The sequence below is a fragment of the Gymnogyps californianus genome, chromosome 26 (genome assembly GCF_018139145.2).
Source record: "Gymnogyps californianus isolate 813 chromosome 26, ASM1813914v2, whole genome shotgun sequence".
Taxonomy (NCBI): Eukaryota; Metazoa; Chordata; class Aves; order Accipitriformes; family Cathartidae; genus Gymnogyps; species Gymnogyps californianus.
The window spans coordinates 3,069,944-3,088,254 of record NC_059496.1 but is presented as its reverse complement, the minus strand read 5'-3'; the positions used below and the strand labels follow the sequence as shown (position 1 = coordinate 3,088,254).

The following is an 18,311-nucleotide window of genomic DNA, read 5'->3' as shown; positions in this document are numbered from 1 at the left end:
GAGACAACATCCAGGGAGGCAAAAGGGGCTGAGGGAAAAACTAACCTGTAAGGTAACTTTGGCCGTAGGTAAGGCTACAGCCCCGAACGACGACCAGACAAGGCCCTCCCCGACTCCTGCCCCACCTTACAGTCCCTGTACCGACCTCCCCGCAGACCTTCCTGTAGCAAGGTGGGACTTTGCCCCATGGTTTCAAATGTTTTGACTAATCTGGCCGCTTTACGGCCAGGGGTGACTATGCATGCCCCACATCGACGGTTTATACTAATCCATCGTGGAACCCAAATGATTTAGCCTTATGGGGCTGTACAATGCCAAGATTAAGGGAGGATGCAGAAACACGGGCACAGTTATTGTCAAATCTCTGCACGGGACACAATCCTAACCGGGGGGACACCCAAATCTTATTCCGAGAATCATTCTGCCCAGATGAAAGAGAGAAGGTATTAACTAAGGATGCGGAATTAGCACGACAGGTGGGAGGAGGGAGAAATCCGTGGCCGACACTAAATCCGAACGGGAACTATAATATGGCCGAGACAGAGCCCATTGCCAAACAGCCCTAAGAAATTTAATAGAGGCAATTGGAGCATGTGGAGAACGTAGGGTGATGTTCACAGAAGACGATGTTAAATTTTACCTGGCAGAATTAGCACTTGCTTTAGACCATGTACATAGTGGGGAATAATATACCGGGACCTAAAACCAGAAAACATCCTTCTTGATGAGGAAGGACATATCAATTAGCAGATTTTGGCTTAAGTGAGGTGTCAATTGATCCGTGAAAAAAAGCCTTCTCTTTCTGTGCAACAGTGGAATATATGGCGCCAGAAGTCATTAAGAGCGGAGGCCTTACACGGAGCGCAGACTGGTGGTCTTTTGGTGTTGTAATGTTTGAAATGCTCACTGGTACTCTGCCTTTCCAAGGGAAAGACAGAAAAGAAACCATGACACTGATTCTCGAGGCCAAACTTGGAATGCCCCAGTTCTTGAGCCCGGAAGCAGAGAGTCTTCTGCGAATGCTCTTCAAAAGAAACCCAGCAAACAGATTAGGAGCAGGCCTAGATGGAGTTGAAGAAATTAAGAGGCATGCATTCTTTTCCAAAATAGATTGGAATAGATTGTACAGGAGAGAAATTGATCCCCCTTTTAAACCTGCAACTGGCAGACCTGAAGATACGTTTTATTTTGACCCTGAGTTTACAGCAAAAACTCCAGAAGATTTGCCTGGTCTCCCACCTAGTGCTAACGCGCATCAACTTGTTCGGGGATTTAGTTCTGTAGCTATTGCATCAAATGACGAAAGCCAGGCAGTGCAGACAGTTGGAGTGCATTCCGTTGTCCAGCAGTTGCACAGGAACAGCATTCAGTTTACTGATAGATACGAAGTGAAGGAAGATATCAGAGTTGGGTCTTACTCTGTCTATAAGAGATGTATTCATAAAGCTTTAAACATGGAATATGCTGTAAAGATTATAGACAAGAGTAAAAGAGATCCAAGAAAGGAGATTGAAATCCTACTGCGCTATGGCCACCATCCAAATATTATTACCCTAAAAGATGTGCATGATGATGGAAAATACGCATACATAGTAACAGAACTTACGAAAGGAGGGCAACTGCTGGATAAAATTCATAGACAAATTTTTTTCTCGGAACGAGAAGCTAGTGCCGTTCTGTTCACAATAACAAGAACGGTTGAGTACCTCCATGCGCAAGGGGTTGTTCATGGAGAGCTGAAGCCTAGCAATATTCTTTATGTTGATGAATCTGGTAATCCAGAATCCATTCGACTTTGTGAATTTGGCCTTGCAAAACAACTACGAGTAGAAAATGGCTTCTGAGGAGTCCATGTTACACAGCAAGTTTTGCTGCACCAGAGGTTTTACAGAGGCAAGGTTACGATGCTGCATGGGACATATGGAGCCTTGGTGTTCTACTTTATACCATGCTTGCTGGCTACCCTCCTTTTGTAACTGGTCCTGATGATACCCCAGAGGAGATTTTGGCCCGAATAGGTAGCGGGAAGTTGTCTCTCAGCGGTGGTTATTGGAATACCGTTTCAGATACAGCTAAGGACCTTCTTTCAAAAATGCTTCATGTTAACCCACATCAAAGACTGACTGCAGCCCAAGTCCTCAGTCACCCCTGGATAGTTCACTGTGACCAGTTGCCTCAATACCAGCTAAACAGGCAGGATGCTCCCCATGTAGTGAAGGGTGCAAGAGCAGCAGCTTACTCTGCTTTGACTCGTAATCAGTCACCAGTTTTGGGAGCCAGTCGGCCATTCTCCTCTTGCTCAGAGCATTATTTTTCATAAGGAATGGGTTTTTTAATCCCCTAAAATATTCTTTGTTACAGGTAGAGATGGACAGTTTATGTTAAGCGCTTAGCTTAAACAGTTTCTATTAGCACTATATACTTTGTGCCATCCAACACTTGTATGTTTTTGTAAACAGTTCACAAGCAGTACAGTTCCGTGCTGTTTTCTTTAATGTATACATGCCTTGTTTTACTTAGATATTGTTAATCCTTTTGACAATTAAGTCTGATTAAACAGGTCACCTGGATTAGTCAGCATTGTTGGACAGCTCTAAAAGAAGGCTCACCGTTAAACAGCTATTGAATGTAATGCTATGAAGATGTGTTTCTCCTTGCCTGTGCCTTTTCTACATTTCTGTGGTTTGGATGCTGCATGTCATGTTATGAAAAATCAGGATACTGTTTATAGTATTGGAAATGTAAACAGTGGATCTCTCACGATACACCACTCACTTGCGATGGACATTTTGATAGGAATTGGTTAGCCATTGGACTCCCTGTGTGTATGGTTTCTTCCTTTTTGCCCCCCTTTTTGGCTTATCTATTGTTTGTTGTTTAATCATGGTTTTTATGGACTGAGTTCTTCAAATTACAGCCTATGATGTATACTTTTAAGCCCATGGTTGAAATGGACACTACTGAGTTTTGAGCACTGGGGAATCCATCCCAGTATTCCAGTTCTCCAAAAGAAAACTAGTGCATTTCAGGAATAAGTTGCCAGAAGCCGCAGTTTTGCAACGGTTTCTCTGGCTGCAGCATACACCCTGCTTAAAGGGGAAGGTGGGCAGGGTCAGGAGGTGCTGCTTGGCTAAGGTGTTCTGCTCTCTGATTGCACTTTCTCTTCACTGTATGCTGCTAACTGTTTTAAGAACCAAAAGTTATGTTCTTAAGTAAGCTTTTTTCCTCTCTTGCCTCTGCACGTACCTGCCCTATCTCTATCTCGGTCTCAGAGACTTGCCCTCTGTTTTGGATGGAGGGGTGGAAGAGTGTTTAGTTAACCTGTGTGGCAGGTGCACCCGCCCCGATAGAGACCGAAACTTGTGGAGGTGGCTCTGAGCCCTTATAAGGGAAACATATTGGGATTCGATATGCTGGCAGGCAAACGATGGTACCTACCTCATTTTTGTCCTACGGGACCATTAACGGGCGACGCTCCCAAACCGGACAAGCAAAAGGGCCAGTTCCCATTGAGAACATACAGGCCAACCCGTCATGGTAAAACTGCCCTCTGTTGGCACTGTACCCACGATCCTGGCGAAACCCAGACGCTTACATGCCTGGGAGGCCTTAGATAGGAAGGGAAAGGCCATCGCATAAGTACTCGATGGATAATTCCTAATTTCTGAGACCCGGTCCCAAGGCCCGAGGTGCAATTTGTGTCCTCTTGCAGGACTATGGAAAAGCAAACTATTCGGACACTCCCACTGATGGCAGTAACAACAGCGGGCATGGACAACAAGAACCTGGACAGCAAGGTGGTGGCTCAACTGATAGTGGGATTTGCATGTATGGTGAACTTAACTTCAATAACAGCCTGTCTGCCCAGCCCTAAGTCAGTAGAGGAGCCCCTACCAATCTTTGTGCAAACCACTAATATATCACTAACCCTTGAACTCCCATGGCAACAGTGCAATAATTCCAGCCGGGCCTGGGGAACGGATGGAAAGGATGGAGGTCACACTCATACCATCTATAGCTGGTCACCTGGCGCAATAAATGCCAATTCAATATGGTGTAATTACCTCTTGCAATTGCCCCAACGCTTGTCAAGAACCAGGGTTCAAGGGAGCCTGGGAAAAACATCCCCTCAATTGCACATGGGGACCTGACTGGATTGCGCAAAGGAATGGGGCACCACCAGTAAAAAAAAAAAACACAACACTTTGGGACTGCCAAACAGAAATGCACTGTAAAAACATAGATAAAAGGCCATTATTGTGATGATACATGCCCCGCCCCATTCAGGAAGCTTTGGTACAGGGCTGTCTGTGTAGTAATACCAGCTATGTGTGGCCCACTGCCCTAAAATGTAATGCTTATAGGGACTGTCCTCCTCATGCCCCCACACAAGGCATATGCCAAACATCTGATGTGCCCGCCCCTCCCAGTCTAGAGTGGGCGTACCCCAATGGCTGTCTGTATTCCCAGCTACGCCCAACTGTTCCCGGGATGGCCTGCACAGTAGCCGTGCCTTCCCTTTGTCCATTTACCAGAAGGGCCTATAGCCCCTAAGTGGTGGGATCGCAGCCCCCGGGAGATACAACCGCTAAAGAAGGGAACGTGGCAAAGAGGAAAAACGCGACTGGGATAGTGGCTGGAGGCCATGTTCGGAATGGGGACTGCCTCCCTCAAAAACCCACAAGCCATTTATGACCTATTGATGCAAGTGTCTATTTGAGCCAATTCTACATCTGACAGCTTAGAACTCTTGAATGAACAATTACAACACACCAGCAAAATGACCGCCCAGCACCGAGCGGGATTAGACCTGATGCTGCTACAGGAACACCTTTAGCATGGAGTGCTAAACTGATGAGTAGATGACTGCTGCGTTTATATCCCAAATGTATCCATACCCCTCCGAACTCAAATTGACAAAATGAAGAAAGCAGCAAAGGACTCAGAGGCAATTGCTGCCGCATTAAACATCAACTGGTTGGGAAAGATTTCCAGTGCGTTCGGGTTTTCCCTGTCGGATGGTTAACCAGTCTTTTACAATCCTTGATAGTGGTTATAATCATAATAATTGCCATTTGTATTGTATTAAGTTGTGTTAAACATATGATAACGTGGTTCGTATCCGTTGTTACGTATGCTCCTTTAGAACTACTCCAAATAGCAGATGTTCCGTTAGAATTGTAAAATAGCCAAAGAAATGATGATTCATGATGAGCATCAATTCTCACCAAAACTGCGCTCCCTTTTAACTTTGGAGGCAAGAGGTGACTGTACCACCACTCCAAAGAAACCAGTCAGATCGTGACTGTGGTCACGGGTGGAGTGTGGCAGGTGCACCCACCCGATAAAGAGCAAAACTTCTCAACTGCTGAAAGAAAGACTTAAAACTAGAAGCCGCGGTTTGGGGGTGAGGGCAGCCATGTGATGACTGGAGTCACTGACAGTGAAAGTTCCAGACCGCTGACCATAATGACCACGAGCCCCATCCGACTTCGGGTATAAATGGAGCCGCCGGAAGAGCCTTTGAGCCCTCTCTCGAGCAGCGGTCTGCATCAGAGACTCCCCTTCATCGGATGCCATCAAGAAACTCCCCGGTTGAGTGCCTCGCCTACCGTGAGTGAGTGGCATTTTGATCATCATTTTAAGCTTACATTTGTTATAGTTTGTGTAGTGATAGTTCCAGCTGACACCCTGAACCTGTAACTAAGTTGTGTTTATCGCAGTGTTTACGACCTGATATCCTGTCCAATCTGGCTGTTGTATCTCAATACAAATAACATTCCTGTTCACTTGGACCGTTCTATTTGATATCATTAAAGAAGATTGACTTTTGAAATAAATTGCTGTCTAGTCTTCCTGCGACAACCTCTCATGAATTCTTTCCCCTCCGTTCCTCTGAACCCTATTGCCTTGACATTTCACTGGCTTCAATTCTTCTTGTCATCTGGACTATTGTTTGCTTTCCATACATATCCACTTCCACTCACGCAGAGTTTCTTTTCCATCTTTCTATCAACCAAAAGCCACTTTCTTCTTTAGTGTTTTACTGTAGATTTCTTTTTAACTTTTTCACCATGTTGAACGACTTAAGCCCTTTGTGCGCTCTGAAAGTGTTTGGCTAACTAAGTGCCGTAATCCCATCAAGCATGCCTAGTACTCTCCACGAGCAGCTTAGTAAAAGACAAAAAATGAAAAGGACATGGTCAGGGCTGTATAGAGGTTTCTGCTGTGCAGAAGTAATTTTAACAGCGTAAATACATCTTGTTTTTTTTGCAAGAGCTAACTCACAAGCTTTGTTATGATCGGGTTTCTGTAACATAGAAAGAGGGAATAAAAAAAGACTAATTGCTTTCTTCAAATGCCAATTGAATAACTATCTTTCAGGTGAACCAACTAAATAAGCTGCAAGATTGCTGCAGGATTTATGACCCAAAATCCTTGGGTAGTTGCCAGGTCTGAAGGATGAATTCCTCCCTGATGTTAGGACAGGTCTATTGCTTCTGTGGACCCGCAGTCAAAAGGCAAAGAAGCTGAGAAGGACAGGCTCTGTTCAAGGCAGGATGAAGACAGGAAGCCTATATGGAGAAAAGGAGGGTAAGAGGAACACGGTCTCCCATTTTTCTTGTGGCTATATTTGAAAATGAGATGTCTAAAGGTTTACTGCCCACCAGAACAGCATGAGCAGCTCCAGCAAATTCAGTTCTGCTTCTTGCAATTCCCCGTCGCTAGCGGGCTAGCAGTCGTGCTGGAGTAATCGCAGGAGACCACTCCTCAGGAACAGACAATCCAGCTGGCTTCTCTCACCACAATTAAGGAAATACGTTAGACTATTTATTTGAATCATAAGCTTTGCTTGGGTAATGACTGTCCCATCCTGAGCATGCACAGCACTTATCAGCAGCTGCTAATTGCTAGTTTTGATTTGGACCAATAGAGAGATGGGAAAAAAATAATTGAGGAGAGACTCACATTAAATTAGTTAGGTCAGCCTCTGAGAAGGGCTGTAGCTCTCTCTGCAGGGTAATCTTGCTCCCTGAGCCTCCCCCCTCTCTCTTCTCCCTTTAACAGTTCTATTTTGTGGAGCTACAAGACTTTTTTCTCCTGCTGAGTGCTGGGTTAACAAATGCAGGAGGCATCTATTAACAGTATTCTTTGGAGACCACCTACAGCAGTGGGATGAACAATGCACTCGAACCATTACTAATGTAGCCCAGAAATACGTGTATGAATATTTTTTAAATGTAAACCCATAGTCACACTTAATGGTTTATTTGAACTCAAACCGTATTTATTCCCTCATATTTTACCTGGTTTATTTTAGACCACTTATCTCAGGGTGCCATAGCCACCTGCTGAGTGCCTTGGACTGGAGTGTTTGCAGTAATCAAAGTTAAAGACTTCTTATAAAGAGAAGTATGCTCTGACTAAAGAGAACCTGGGCAAAATTGCTGTGGCTGAGCAGAGACTGTGCTTCCACTTTACCTGAGAACAACATGGCCACTAGGAAGCCGAGTGCTGGAAACTACAGCTCCCAGCATGCCCTGGGAACCAACATGGCCGCCCATCAGCCCATACCCCAGGACTACAGCACCTGGCATGCCACTGGCGCTCCTTCTTCCTGTCTGACCCTGCAGGGACACCGTCCCCCGCTGGACCCCACTCCTCCACAGGCCCCATGGCAGGAGGAGAGCAGAGGGACAGAGAAGAGGACAGGGAGCAGGACAGAGGCACAGAGGGAAAAGGCTGAGAGAGAGAAAGGGAGAGGCAGGGGACAGAGCGCAGGACAGAGAAGCAAGAGAAGGACGGGAAACAATCCAGAGAGTGAGAAACAAAGAGAGGGATGCGGGTCAGGAGAGGGAGCAGCGCAAGGACAGAACAGCGATGGCTTCCAGGCTCGGAGCCGGAGAAGAGCGGAAAGGGCGGGAGCAGGCGAGAGGCCCAGAGAGAAAGAGAGAAGGCGCAGCCAGCTGAGCAGGGCTACAGGACAGGCTGCAGGACAGGGAGAAAGAAGACGATCAGGAAGCAGGACACAGCGATAGGAAAAAAGAGAAGGACAGGGAGCGGAGAGAGAAAGGTGAGAAAGAAAAAATAGCCCTGGGCTATAGAAGAGAGAGGGGGATTAGAAAATAGAGACAGGGAGGTGGGCAGAGAAAGAAGAAGCCAAAAATGGTGATGGGCTAAAGACAGAGAGGGAGGAATTAAGAAATAGGCCCACGAAGCCAAACAGAGAGAGAGAGGGAGAAAGACCAAAACCAGCAACTATGGCGACTGCCCCCATTTCTTGAGCACTCCCCAGGAGGTGCATTTACCAAGAGCCTCAGGAATGTGCTGCGTGCAAAAGCCCTGCCCTGTGCCCAGTCCTGCGCCCTAATATTGGTGATGATCATTGCAACGCAGAGTGTTCAGGACTGAGGGAAAAAAAGCCCAGCTAGGGGGAAGAAACCTTCCCAGCTGTTTGTTTGTTTGTTTGCTTGTTGGTTTTGCTTGTTGGTTTTGCTTAACACTCCCCGGCCCCATCTGAAGCTCCAAATGCAACCTGCAAGGAAAAAGGAACCAGGAGTAGCAGGTTGGACACATTTAAAGCTCGACTCCATTCAACAGCCGCACAAACCACTGCTCACTCCCACTGCACACAATCCACTGCCTGCCCGCAGGTACAGGCAGCTGCCCTGTTTCCTTGAGCACTCCCCAGGAACGGCACCTCCAGGCATCTCAGAAAAACATGCTGCCTGCCAAAACTGAGAACAGTTTAATTCTGGGCAATTTCTCCTTGTTTTTAGGCCTGTTGAGTCCCAGGACGGCTCCATGTCCAGCAGCTGTGAAGAGATGGCTCAGGACCACGTGAGGGCTGTGGCGCTGCTTTCTGGATCCCGTGCAGCGATGGGCAAAGGGACAGGGTGACCATATCCCGCGGCCGGGGCCATGTGTGGGGGCTCAGGGTCAGCCCTGCCTGGTTTTTCCTAGCGAATCCCAGCTGGCCGGCCCCGTGCTGCAGCCTAGGGCTGAGGCTCAAGGAGCCGGACATTTCTGCAGGCACTGCACCCTGCTGGGCCCCACCGCCGGCTGCCAGCTGCCCTGGGCTTCCCCCGTTGTCTCCAGCTCTGCTTTCTGCCAGTGCCGGGGGCACTGCAGAATGTCTTGCCTGTTCCCCATGGCCATCCTGACCCATGTCTGCAGCTCGTACGTGGTGTCCCTGTCACACAGGTGATTTGGGCATGGCAGGTCTCTCTCACGAGTCTCTGGGAGTGGGGGAAAGAAAAGCAAATTGCTCCTTTTCGAGCTTGTCCCCAGGGAGAGCCAGTGGAAACATGCTGTGCACTGGAGAGCATCCTGCAGGGAGGTGACAGATGTTTGCAGAGCAGTACTGAGGCTGAGACCCGTCTGACAGCAAAGGCACGCACTGGCCACAGAGCATCCCAGGTGAGCTGATTGTCTTGGGGGCCAGCAAAGCAGCCTTCCTCTGCCCCTGGTTTTTGGTGAGAGATGGAGCAGCGCAGAGCTGTTCCTCAGGCATCCAGGCCTGACGAGAGTTTCCCCATGCCCCCAGGAGAGATCCTGCTCCCAGGAAGCACCTCCCCATCGAGCAAAGGCCATATGCAGCCGCCTGGCTCTGGGCACGGCTGCCCCAAGGGGTGTCTCAGGGAGGACGGGCTGATGTGCTTGGTGGCTCTGACACAGAAATGATGAGCTGAAGCCCCGTGTGATGGCGGGCCAGTTGAAAGTCTCCAAGTGCCCCAGCCTTTCTCCCCGGAGTGTTTAAGGCAGGCACTTTTCCGGGGGTGACAGGTGATGTGAAGAGGGATGCTGTCCCATTCCCATTTCAAAGTTGGGACTTCTGAGAGCCGGGCCACCTGAAGGCCCAGCCGGAGATCTCCAGGGAGTTTGGGTTCATTTTTTGGATATCTTCGGGCTACAGTGTGCTAGGGTTCTGGGATGCTAGGGTGACAGTGTGCAAGGGTTACAGAGTGGTAGGTTCTGGGATGCCAGAGTATAAGTGAGTCAGGATTAAAGCGTGCTATTGTTCTGGAGAGGATCTGGGTTTGTTGGGCCTGGGTTCCTGGGTTATGTTATTTTTGGCTTCTCTTGTGTTCTGGGTGGATTTCTTTTTTGGAGAGTCCTTTTTTAGCTTGTTTGCCTGTTTAGGGTTTGGAGAGGGGCCTTTGATTTGTGTATGCTGTGGCTTTGGTTGGCTTTTTTTAACAGTTCTGGTGGTTTATGTTGTGTTTTGTGTCTTGGAACTACCATTTGTGGTCTGGTGTGTGTGACCGGCTGGGCCAGTGTCACTTCTGCTGTGGTCCAACTCATTTCCAGTAAGTCGGTAGGTGGGTAGGTGGATAGGTAGGTAGGTAGGTAGGTCTGGAGGACTTGCGGTCCATAGCGGATGACTGCTGGAGGAGTAATGGGCAGTTCTGGGGTGTGGAGGACTTCTGGCCCATAGGTAATGACTGTCGGAGGAGTAAGTGTGCTTCGTAATTTGTGTGGACTGCCAAGTTCACGGTCATTTGTCCTGCTTTGAGGAAGAGCCGTGGGAAGACAGCAGCCACCCGGAAGGACAAGGGTTTCCCCGAGGGTACGTGGCTTTTTGGTTTTTGCTTTGAGTAAGCAACCTGCAAGGAGGCTGCTATCGTTAAGTTAATGATGTTTTGTAAAGTCTGGACTGAGTATCACGTGACTTGAAACATCGCTGAAAACATGGTGCAGGATTGTCTGGGTGTTCTGGGTGCTTTGGTTTTGAACGTCTGCTCGTGGGGGTAACTTCATACTGTCCTTAGCTCCTATCTCAAGGCACGACATGTGCTTAAGGCGAGGTTCCTCATCCACGATAGTGGACGTGAAGCCGTATTTCAAACAGACTTCCTGATCATTTTTAATTTTTGGGGCCAGGCTCTTCTCAGATCTGAATTTGTTCATGCTTGGTTTTGCATCTTCATGTTGCTGGCAAAGAGCTCGTAGGAGGAGCAGGAGAAGGGTCAGCGCTGCCGTTTCCACAGCGGTCACTTGTGCTGCGTTATCAAGGTTATCTTCGATCTGCCATTTCTTTGCAGGAATCTCTTTTAAGCCACTTGTCCATTTGTGAGGGGTAGTGGACTCCCAAAGGGAGACCCTTTGTTCCTCATTAGTGCCTCAGGGGTTTCCCTGCCGTTTTTGTGCTTGCTTGCTTTTTCTTTGCTGTGCTGAATTTAAAGAACTTCTTTAGCTCTTTGGGTTTCTGTCCTTAAAGAAGCCGTCTAGGATTTCTGCCCAGGAGTGAGGTGTCAGAAAGGAGTGTCCTGGTACACTCGCTGTCAGCCTTCAGTCTAGTGAAATGGTGTCATGGCGTATGTTAAAGAGTCATGTAACTCAAATGCATTTGAAATATACAGGCTTTGCCCTTGCTCCAATCATGACTGATTGCTGATAGAAATGGGAAGCAGGTCCATGCCCTGTAGCTCCCCAGGACTCTTCTCAGGCATCTGCCAACGTGTTTTGTCCTGCTGTGGAGGGAGCTGAAGGCCTGGGCAGCAGCCCCAGACTCCACCAGGGTAGATCCCCCAAGAGATTGGTGCATGTTGGAGGCAGGTCCATGCCCGGTAGCTCTCTGGAACTCCTCCCAGGAATATCCAGGAGTCTTTTGGTTTCCTTTGGAGATGAGCGACTTCCCAGGTAGCAGCCCCAGAATCTTCTAAGGTAGCTACGCAAAGAGCATTGTGTATGTTGGGGGCAGGTGCATTCCTGTTTTTGCGTCAGGACTTTTCCCAGACATCTGCCAGAGTGTTTTGAGTTTCCTGACAGGCAGCTAAAGTCCCAGGTAGCAGCAGCACAATTTTCCTCTTCCGTTAGCTGAAGAGTTTTCTTTGTGTTGGAGGCAGGTCTATGCCCGGTAGCTCCTCAGGACTCCTCCGAGGAACGTCCAGAGTGTTTTGGCCTCCCCTGGAGACAGCTGAATTGCGCAGGTAGCCATCCCAGACTTTTGCAAGGTAGCTACCAAGGTGTTTTGTGTGTGTTGGAGTCAGGTCCGTGCCCTGTATCTGTCTGGGACTCCTCCGAGGCATCTGCGGGAGCATTTGGGCTTTCTCTGGAGACAGGTGAATTCCAAAGGATCAGCCGCAGACTCCTCCAAGGTAGCTAGTCGAGGAGTCTTGTCCATGTTGTAGGCAAGTCCATTCGTGTTAGCTCTCCAGGAATTTTCCATTCATCTCCAGGAGTGTGTTGGTATCTTGTGGAGACAGCTGAAATCCTGGGTAGCAGCCCCAGTCTCCGCCTGGGCGCTTTGTCAATGTTAGAGGTAGGGCCATGCCTGGTAGCTCCTCTGGACCTCTCCAAGACAGCTGAATCATCGCGAGGGAAGCCTTTCTGTGTCTCCCTGAGATAGCGTGGGGGAAGCCTTTCTCTGTCGTACCGAGCCAGCTCAGGGAAAGCCTTTCTGTGTCCTGCTGAGGCAGCACGGGGTAAGGGTTCCTGCGACGTACCGAGGTAGGAGAGGGGAAGCCTTTCTGTGTCGTAATGAGTGAGCACAGGGAAAGCCTTTCTGAGTCTTAACCGGCAGCGTGCGGGAGCGTTTCTCTGTGGTAGGGAGGCAGCGCAGGGGGAAGGGGCTCTGTGCTTGCTCTGCCACCTCATCCTCACCTTCACCTACCCCCTCAGCCTCGCCAGAGCCCAGGTCCAATATGGACACCCTCCACCTCGGGCTGCCACACACAAGTGGCCAGGACTGAAAGCTGTTGGTGGCCCTCACCTTCCCTTGGCAGCGCCTTCACAGCACCACCAACACCGGGGCTCTGTGCTTGCAGGGCTGTTTTGGACCCCTGCCCGTACAGACTGGGCCCTGTCCCTGTGCAAAGTGAATCCCCTGGCCACCTCCAAGTATAGACTGAGCCCCATCCCAGTACTTTTTGGACCCCCTGGCCACTTCCCAGTACAGAGTGAGCCCCGTCCCAGTACAAACTGGATTCCCTGGCTCCATTCCATGTATAGTCTTGGCCCAGTCCCAGTAAAAAGTGGATCTCCTGGTTGTGTCCCAGTAGAGACTGGCCCATGTCCCAGTACAAACTGGACCCCCTGGCCCCTTCCCAGTACAGACGGAGCCCTGTCCCAGTACAACTGGATCCCCTGACTCCATTCCAGTACAGTCTTTTAGTCTAATTTGTCACTTTTAACACTAATAAACGTGTCACCCTAAAGAGGATGACCTTTTTCCAGAGGGCCAATGACCTTCACTCAGGTTTCAGCACACATCCTGGGAGACAAGCCAGGGCTTCTTGACTCCTTCCAGATGCTCATCAGACACGGCCTGAGGTTTGTGAACATTCCCATGCTGCTGCCCAGCTGCACAGAGGCTTTTCTCCACTGACATAGCTTGACCTCGTCTGGTGTGGAAGTTTTGGTCTCGTGCCTTCCCACTGACAAGTGCGGACCATCTTGTGTGCTCAATAGCTGTTATTTTATGATTCTGTGATGTTTCTGAGGAAGGTTTTAGCTCTGCTGTAGGAGATGGGTACCATTCAAATCAAGTAGAGGTGTTTCAGATGCGCTGTTTCCTCAGGGACACTTCTGGCAGGGGTAGAAAGAGAACATGGTTGTCCTGACCCACTAGATTGTGTGTTCCCTGTTCTGCCTTTTCCTCTGAGGAGGATGAGGTGATGAAGGAAGAGACGTGTTTTTTCAACATCGATGGTTAGCAGAGAGGCTGCCAGTGTCCTTCTCTTGCATTTGCCTTGTCACCACTGACTCAATCGTTTGTTGATTGAATCGTTTGTTCCTCAAACGAAGAGGAAGTGTTTGTTCTTCTTCATGGTGAGACCCAGTGGTCTGACATCTTCTGCGTGACATAGCATTTTAGGAATCCTTCCCAAGCGGGCAGCAGAGGTTGCAGAGCACATGGCATCAGAGGGCTGACAGGAGACAGCCGATGTCCATCTTCTGTTGGGGTATATTTTTTCCTTCTTTACTTCACAGAAGTCATGTTCCCGCACATTCTTTGGATCTAGTTTACCCTGCTGAATCATCAGGTGTAGTCATGACTTTTAAAGCTCCGCCAACCCCAACACGTGTCATTCCTCATGCTTTTGCTTTCCAGAGCTGGTCGCAAGAGCCTGGTGACCATGGAATAGAGGTGAATGTGGCATGTCAGACAGATGCGCCTCCTGAAAGACCCCCGCTTTGCTCTCCAGCCTGGCAGAGCCAGGAGGAGCCCTGGCCAGCAAGCAGAAGCAGGAGAGGTGTGAGGCGAAGGCAGGCTCACAAACCCTGTTGCAAGGCATCCCGTGTGAAATCCCTTTCTGATGCAAAACCAGGGTAGACACACAGGAACTGCTCCGCATTCTGCTGTGACGTTAACTGCAAAATGAGCAAAGGTGCTTCTCTTTGGGCATTGGTTGTGCCTTTTTCAACTCCAAATGACAACATTAGGAATTCTGTGCCCTATAGAAGTAGAATGCAGCGGGAGAGTTGGGAAGGGGTCTGAGAGCAGCAGTGGAGTCCAGGTGAACAGCAAAACAGGTATCTTTCATGGAAGCAGTCATGCTCTGGTCACCTTGTGCGGCTAGATGTCTGAGCAGAGGACAAACCTGACAGCATTTTCCTTCTGTACCTGGTGGGGTTGCAAGTCAAGCAGTTCGCTCGGCCGTTTTCATCACGGTGACGTCCTAAATGGATACTTGCAGGCCCTGAAATAGAAAAAAGCATCCTCCTACCTGTAAGCTAAGTAGTGGTGCACATGGATTTGTGATTTCCAGGGAATGATAAGAGCAATACGCAATTAGTAGTCAACAGAGAAGGCAAGGCTGCTTCATGATAATGTTATTTATTTATAATACAATTTTATTTACATTAAAAAATTGTCACCACTGTAGTAATAATTATCCACCTTTATACTAATAATGATTCAATGTTCATCAACCTTATCCATTTCTTTCTTCAGTCTTTACTTATACCAACAGGATATCAAACATGAATGCTGAAAAGTGCGGAAAATCCTGGACAACCTTCAGCTTGTCCCAAGGCTAACCGTCATCTTTCTCTGCAAGCCCAATAAAGCAACGTGTTTAGACTAGCATGCTAAGGCAGCAGGAGAGGATTAGTTTGGCCCATCATAAGACCGTGCCTTACAGTAAAAAGAAACTGGTACGCCAAGGAAAGAGTTTCCCTGTAGTCTGTGGGAGTTTTGCTACTCTCTAGGTTGAATATGAGCGTGCTTTCAAACCCTTCTTCATAGGAACATGGTTTGGGTTTTTTTCCTACAGAGAGACAGGAGGACCGGCTAATGCAAATACTGATGTCCTTGATTTGGTGTGGATTGATGAGTTGCCCATTGTGGTCACTCTTCTAAAGCCAGGTCAAAGACGAACCAGCAAGAGGCTGAATCTTTACATGCAGCGTTGTCTTGGCAGGCACCTTGCTAACAGCAGCAGACGCAAACGCTGCAGAAAGAGGAGGACCCCTGGGAGAAAGCTGCAGCTGGGCCATTTGCTCAGCATTTCTTGGCTGAGCTTGTTGACTCAGTGTGGAGCAATGTTTGTGAGAGTGACTATGCCTCTGACCTAGTTAGGAGAGGTTTCTAGATTTTTTTCCTCTTTTTATATGTGAACACAGCAATGTAACAGGCACAATAACCAGAAAGCACAACTGACAGCCTTGTGTCTTAATTTGATGAACTAAAAGGAAACTTAATGTACTGATTTTTTTTTGCAGGGCAGAGTGGTTTTGTTTTCAACCAATGCTAGATGAAAGTATCCGGTTCTTTTCTGAAAAGTGAAGATCATTCAGTTAGAGGCAGAGCCTGTTTGGAAGTTTTAGTAGTTTGGGGACAGAGGGCAGTTGGGGGCTGGGGCCCTTGGGGGAGGGGGCTGTTTCTGCCCCATGCCCTTGGCCTGGTGCTCACAGCTGGGAACGGGCTTTCCCAAATCCTGCTGGAAGGAGCCAGATGTGGCCACCGCCGGCACGGCCTCAGGGTCTGCTGCCAACCTGCCTTCAAAACTCTTCCCAGCGTGACATTGCCCAGGATCAACTTTGAGTGTTGCTGTTCTCCTTCAGGGAGCATGGTACACACCAAGCACACCAGAGCTGTTCCTGTGCCAGGAGAAGACTTCAGGCACTGCTGGGGCTGATGGTGACAGTTCCCACCAGCTGTGCAGCTCAGGAAGATGCCACAGAGGAGGCACTGACTGGATGTCAATTCTCTTGCAGGAACAGGATTTCACAGGAGAAGGGAGGCAGGACAAGAGGGCCCATGAGGTCCAAAAGTGCATCAGACAGCTGGCACAGTCACAATAAGAGCAGAGGGAAAAGCAAAAGAGAGGCAGGTGAGCTGGCTAGGACAGTGCTTTCAAGGTGACATCTGCCAGCAACACAGACAGGAGCACTGGGAGGTGGTGGGGTGGGTAAGAAAGGTGCCTGGGTGAGGGGAGAGCATGGGGAGATGGGAGACAGCGCTGGAGATGGAGGTGAAAACCACAGGGTGTTGGCAGTGAAGACAGACCTGCTGTACAAGTGCTTGTGATGTCACTGGTGGCTGAGTAGGTGATAGGGCAGGAGCAGGGCCCTGGCTTGTGCAGGTGCCTGCGATGTCAGTGCTGAGTGCTGAGGTGGTTGGGCAGAAGCAGGCCCCTGGCTTGCAAAGGTGGTTTTGAGGTGAGTGTTTGTGAGGATGTGAGTGGGACTGAAAGGAGAGGTGGCTTGTGGAGGTGCTTGTGTTGTGGTATTTCCGTGGAGATGTGCTAGGGCAGGAGGAGGCCCGTGGCTTGTGCAGGTGCTTGTGTGGTCATAGGTGGATGAGTAAGTGATAGTGTAGAAGGAAGCACTTGGATTGTTCATGTGCTTGTGATGGAAGTGATGGCTGATGGCTCGCTCACTCCCCCAGATGGGGGGGAGAGAATCGGAAGGGTAGAAGTGAGAAAACTCATGGGTTGAGATAAAGACAGTTTAACAGGTAAAGCAAAAGCCATGCACAAGTAAAGAAAAATAAGGGATTCATTCACTAGTTCCTCTTTTGCCTCTCCCAACTTCTTGTGCACCCCCAGCCTACTCACTGATGGGGGGTGAGAAGCAGAAGAGGTCTTGACTCTGTGTAAGCACTGCTCAGCAGTAACTAAAACATCCCTGTGTTATCAACACTGTTCCAGCACAAATCCAAACCATAGCCCCGTACTAGCTACTATGAAGAAAATGAACTCTATCCCAGCCAAAAGCAGCACAGCACACACGTGGGTGTGTCCCAGTGTGCGGCTCCCCATTTGGGAGGAGTGGGGGAGAAACTGGACAGTGTCCAGGGGAAGCCTGCCAAGGTGGGAGTTGGAGCCTCAAGCACATGACCTGTGTAGAGGGACTGAGGGACCTGGGCTTCTTTGGCCCGGTGGCATGGAGGCAGTATAGGAGTAGTCTGAGAGTGATTGAAGGATGGCTTAAGAGGTGATGGAGCTTTCCTCGTAGTGGAAAAGAGCATGAGAAAGAAAGAATGCCACTAAGTGCAGCTTGGGAGGTTGAGACTGGATATGAGAGAACGAAATGTCACTCCAAGGGCAGTGCTGTGTCTAATCGGCCACCCTGAGGAAATCTGGAATAGTCCATGGCTTTGTGTTTGAAGGAACGTCCAGGGAGGACGGAGAGATTCAGTAAGGGTAGTGAGATGCTCAGATGAGAGCAAGGTGGAGGAAGCAAGGTGGATGTCTACAGCCTGCAGGGAAAGAGGCCGGTGTGTGGACACCATAGGACAGCCAGTGGTTATGCTGATCGAGGGCTCAGGCAAGGCTAAAAGCGCCAAGAGAGCCGGGTCTTTCTCCCTTGGCTATGGCTGCTATCTCAACCACAAACCTAGAGGAGACGCTTTAACCTTATGCACCAGGACCTCATTCCCCTCGCCCCACCCAGGAGAGACCCATAAGCATTGTACCTGTCCTGGTTTTGGCTCGGATAGAGTTAAATTTTCTTCCTAGTAGCTGGTATAGTGCAGTGTTTTGGATTTAGTAGGAAAATAATGTTGATAACACACTGCTGTTTTTAGTTGTTGCTAAGTAGTGTTTAGACCTAAGCAAGGATTTTTCAGCTTCTCATGCCCAGCCAGCAGAAGGCTGGAGAGGCACAAGGAGTTGGGAGGGGACAAAGCCAGGGCAGCTGACCAAACTGGCCAAGGGCTATTCCATACCAATATGACATGCCCAGTATATAAGTGGGGGAGTTGGCTGGGAGGGGCAGATTGCGACTCAGGAACTAACTGGGATCGGTCGGTGAGTGCTGAGCAATTGCATTGTGCCTCACTTGTTTGTATAGTCTGATTCTTTAGTATTATTTTGTCATTATTATTATTTATTATTTTTTCATTCTTTCTCTCCTATTAA

The 18,311-nt window shown here is 48.9% G+C and overlaps 1 pseudogene; it reads left to right on the top strand.

Annotated features, from left to right (window-relative positions):
• The first annotated feature begins 574 nt into the window (after positions 1-574).
• The window catches only part of LOC127026016 (ribosomal protein S6 kinase alpha-3-like), a 233,403-nt pseudogene continuing 215,666 nt past the window's right edge, over positions 575-18,311 (top strand).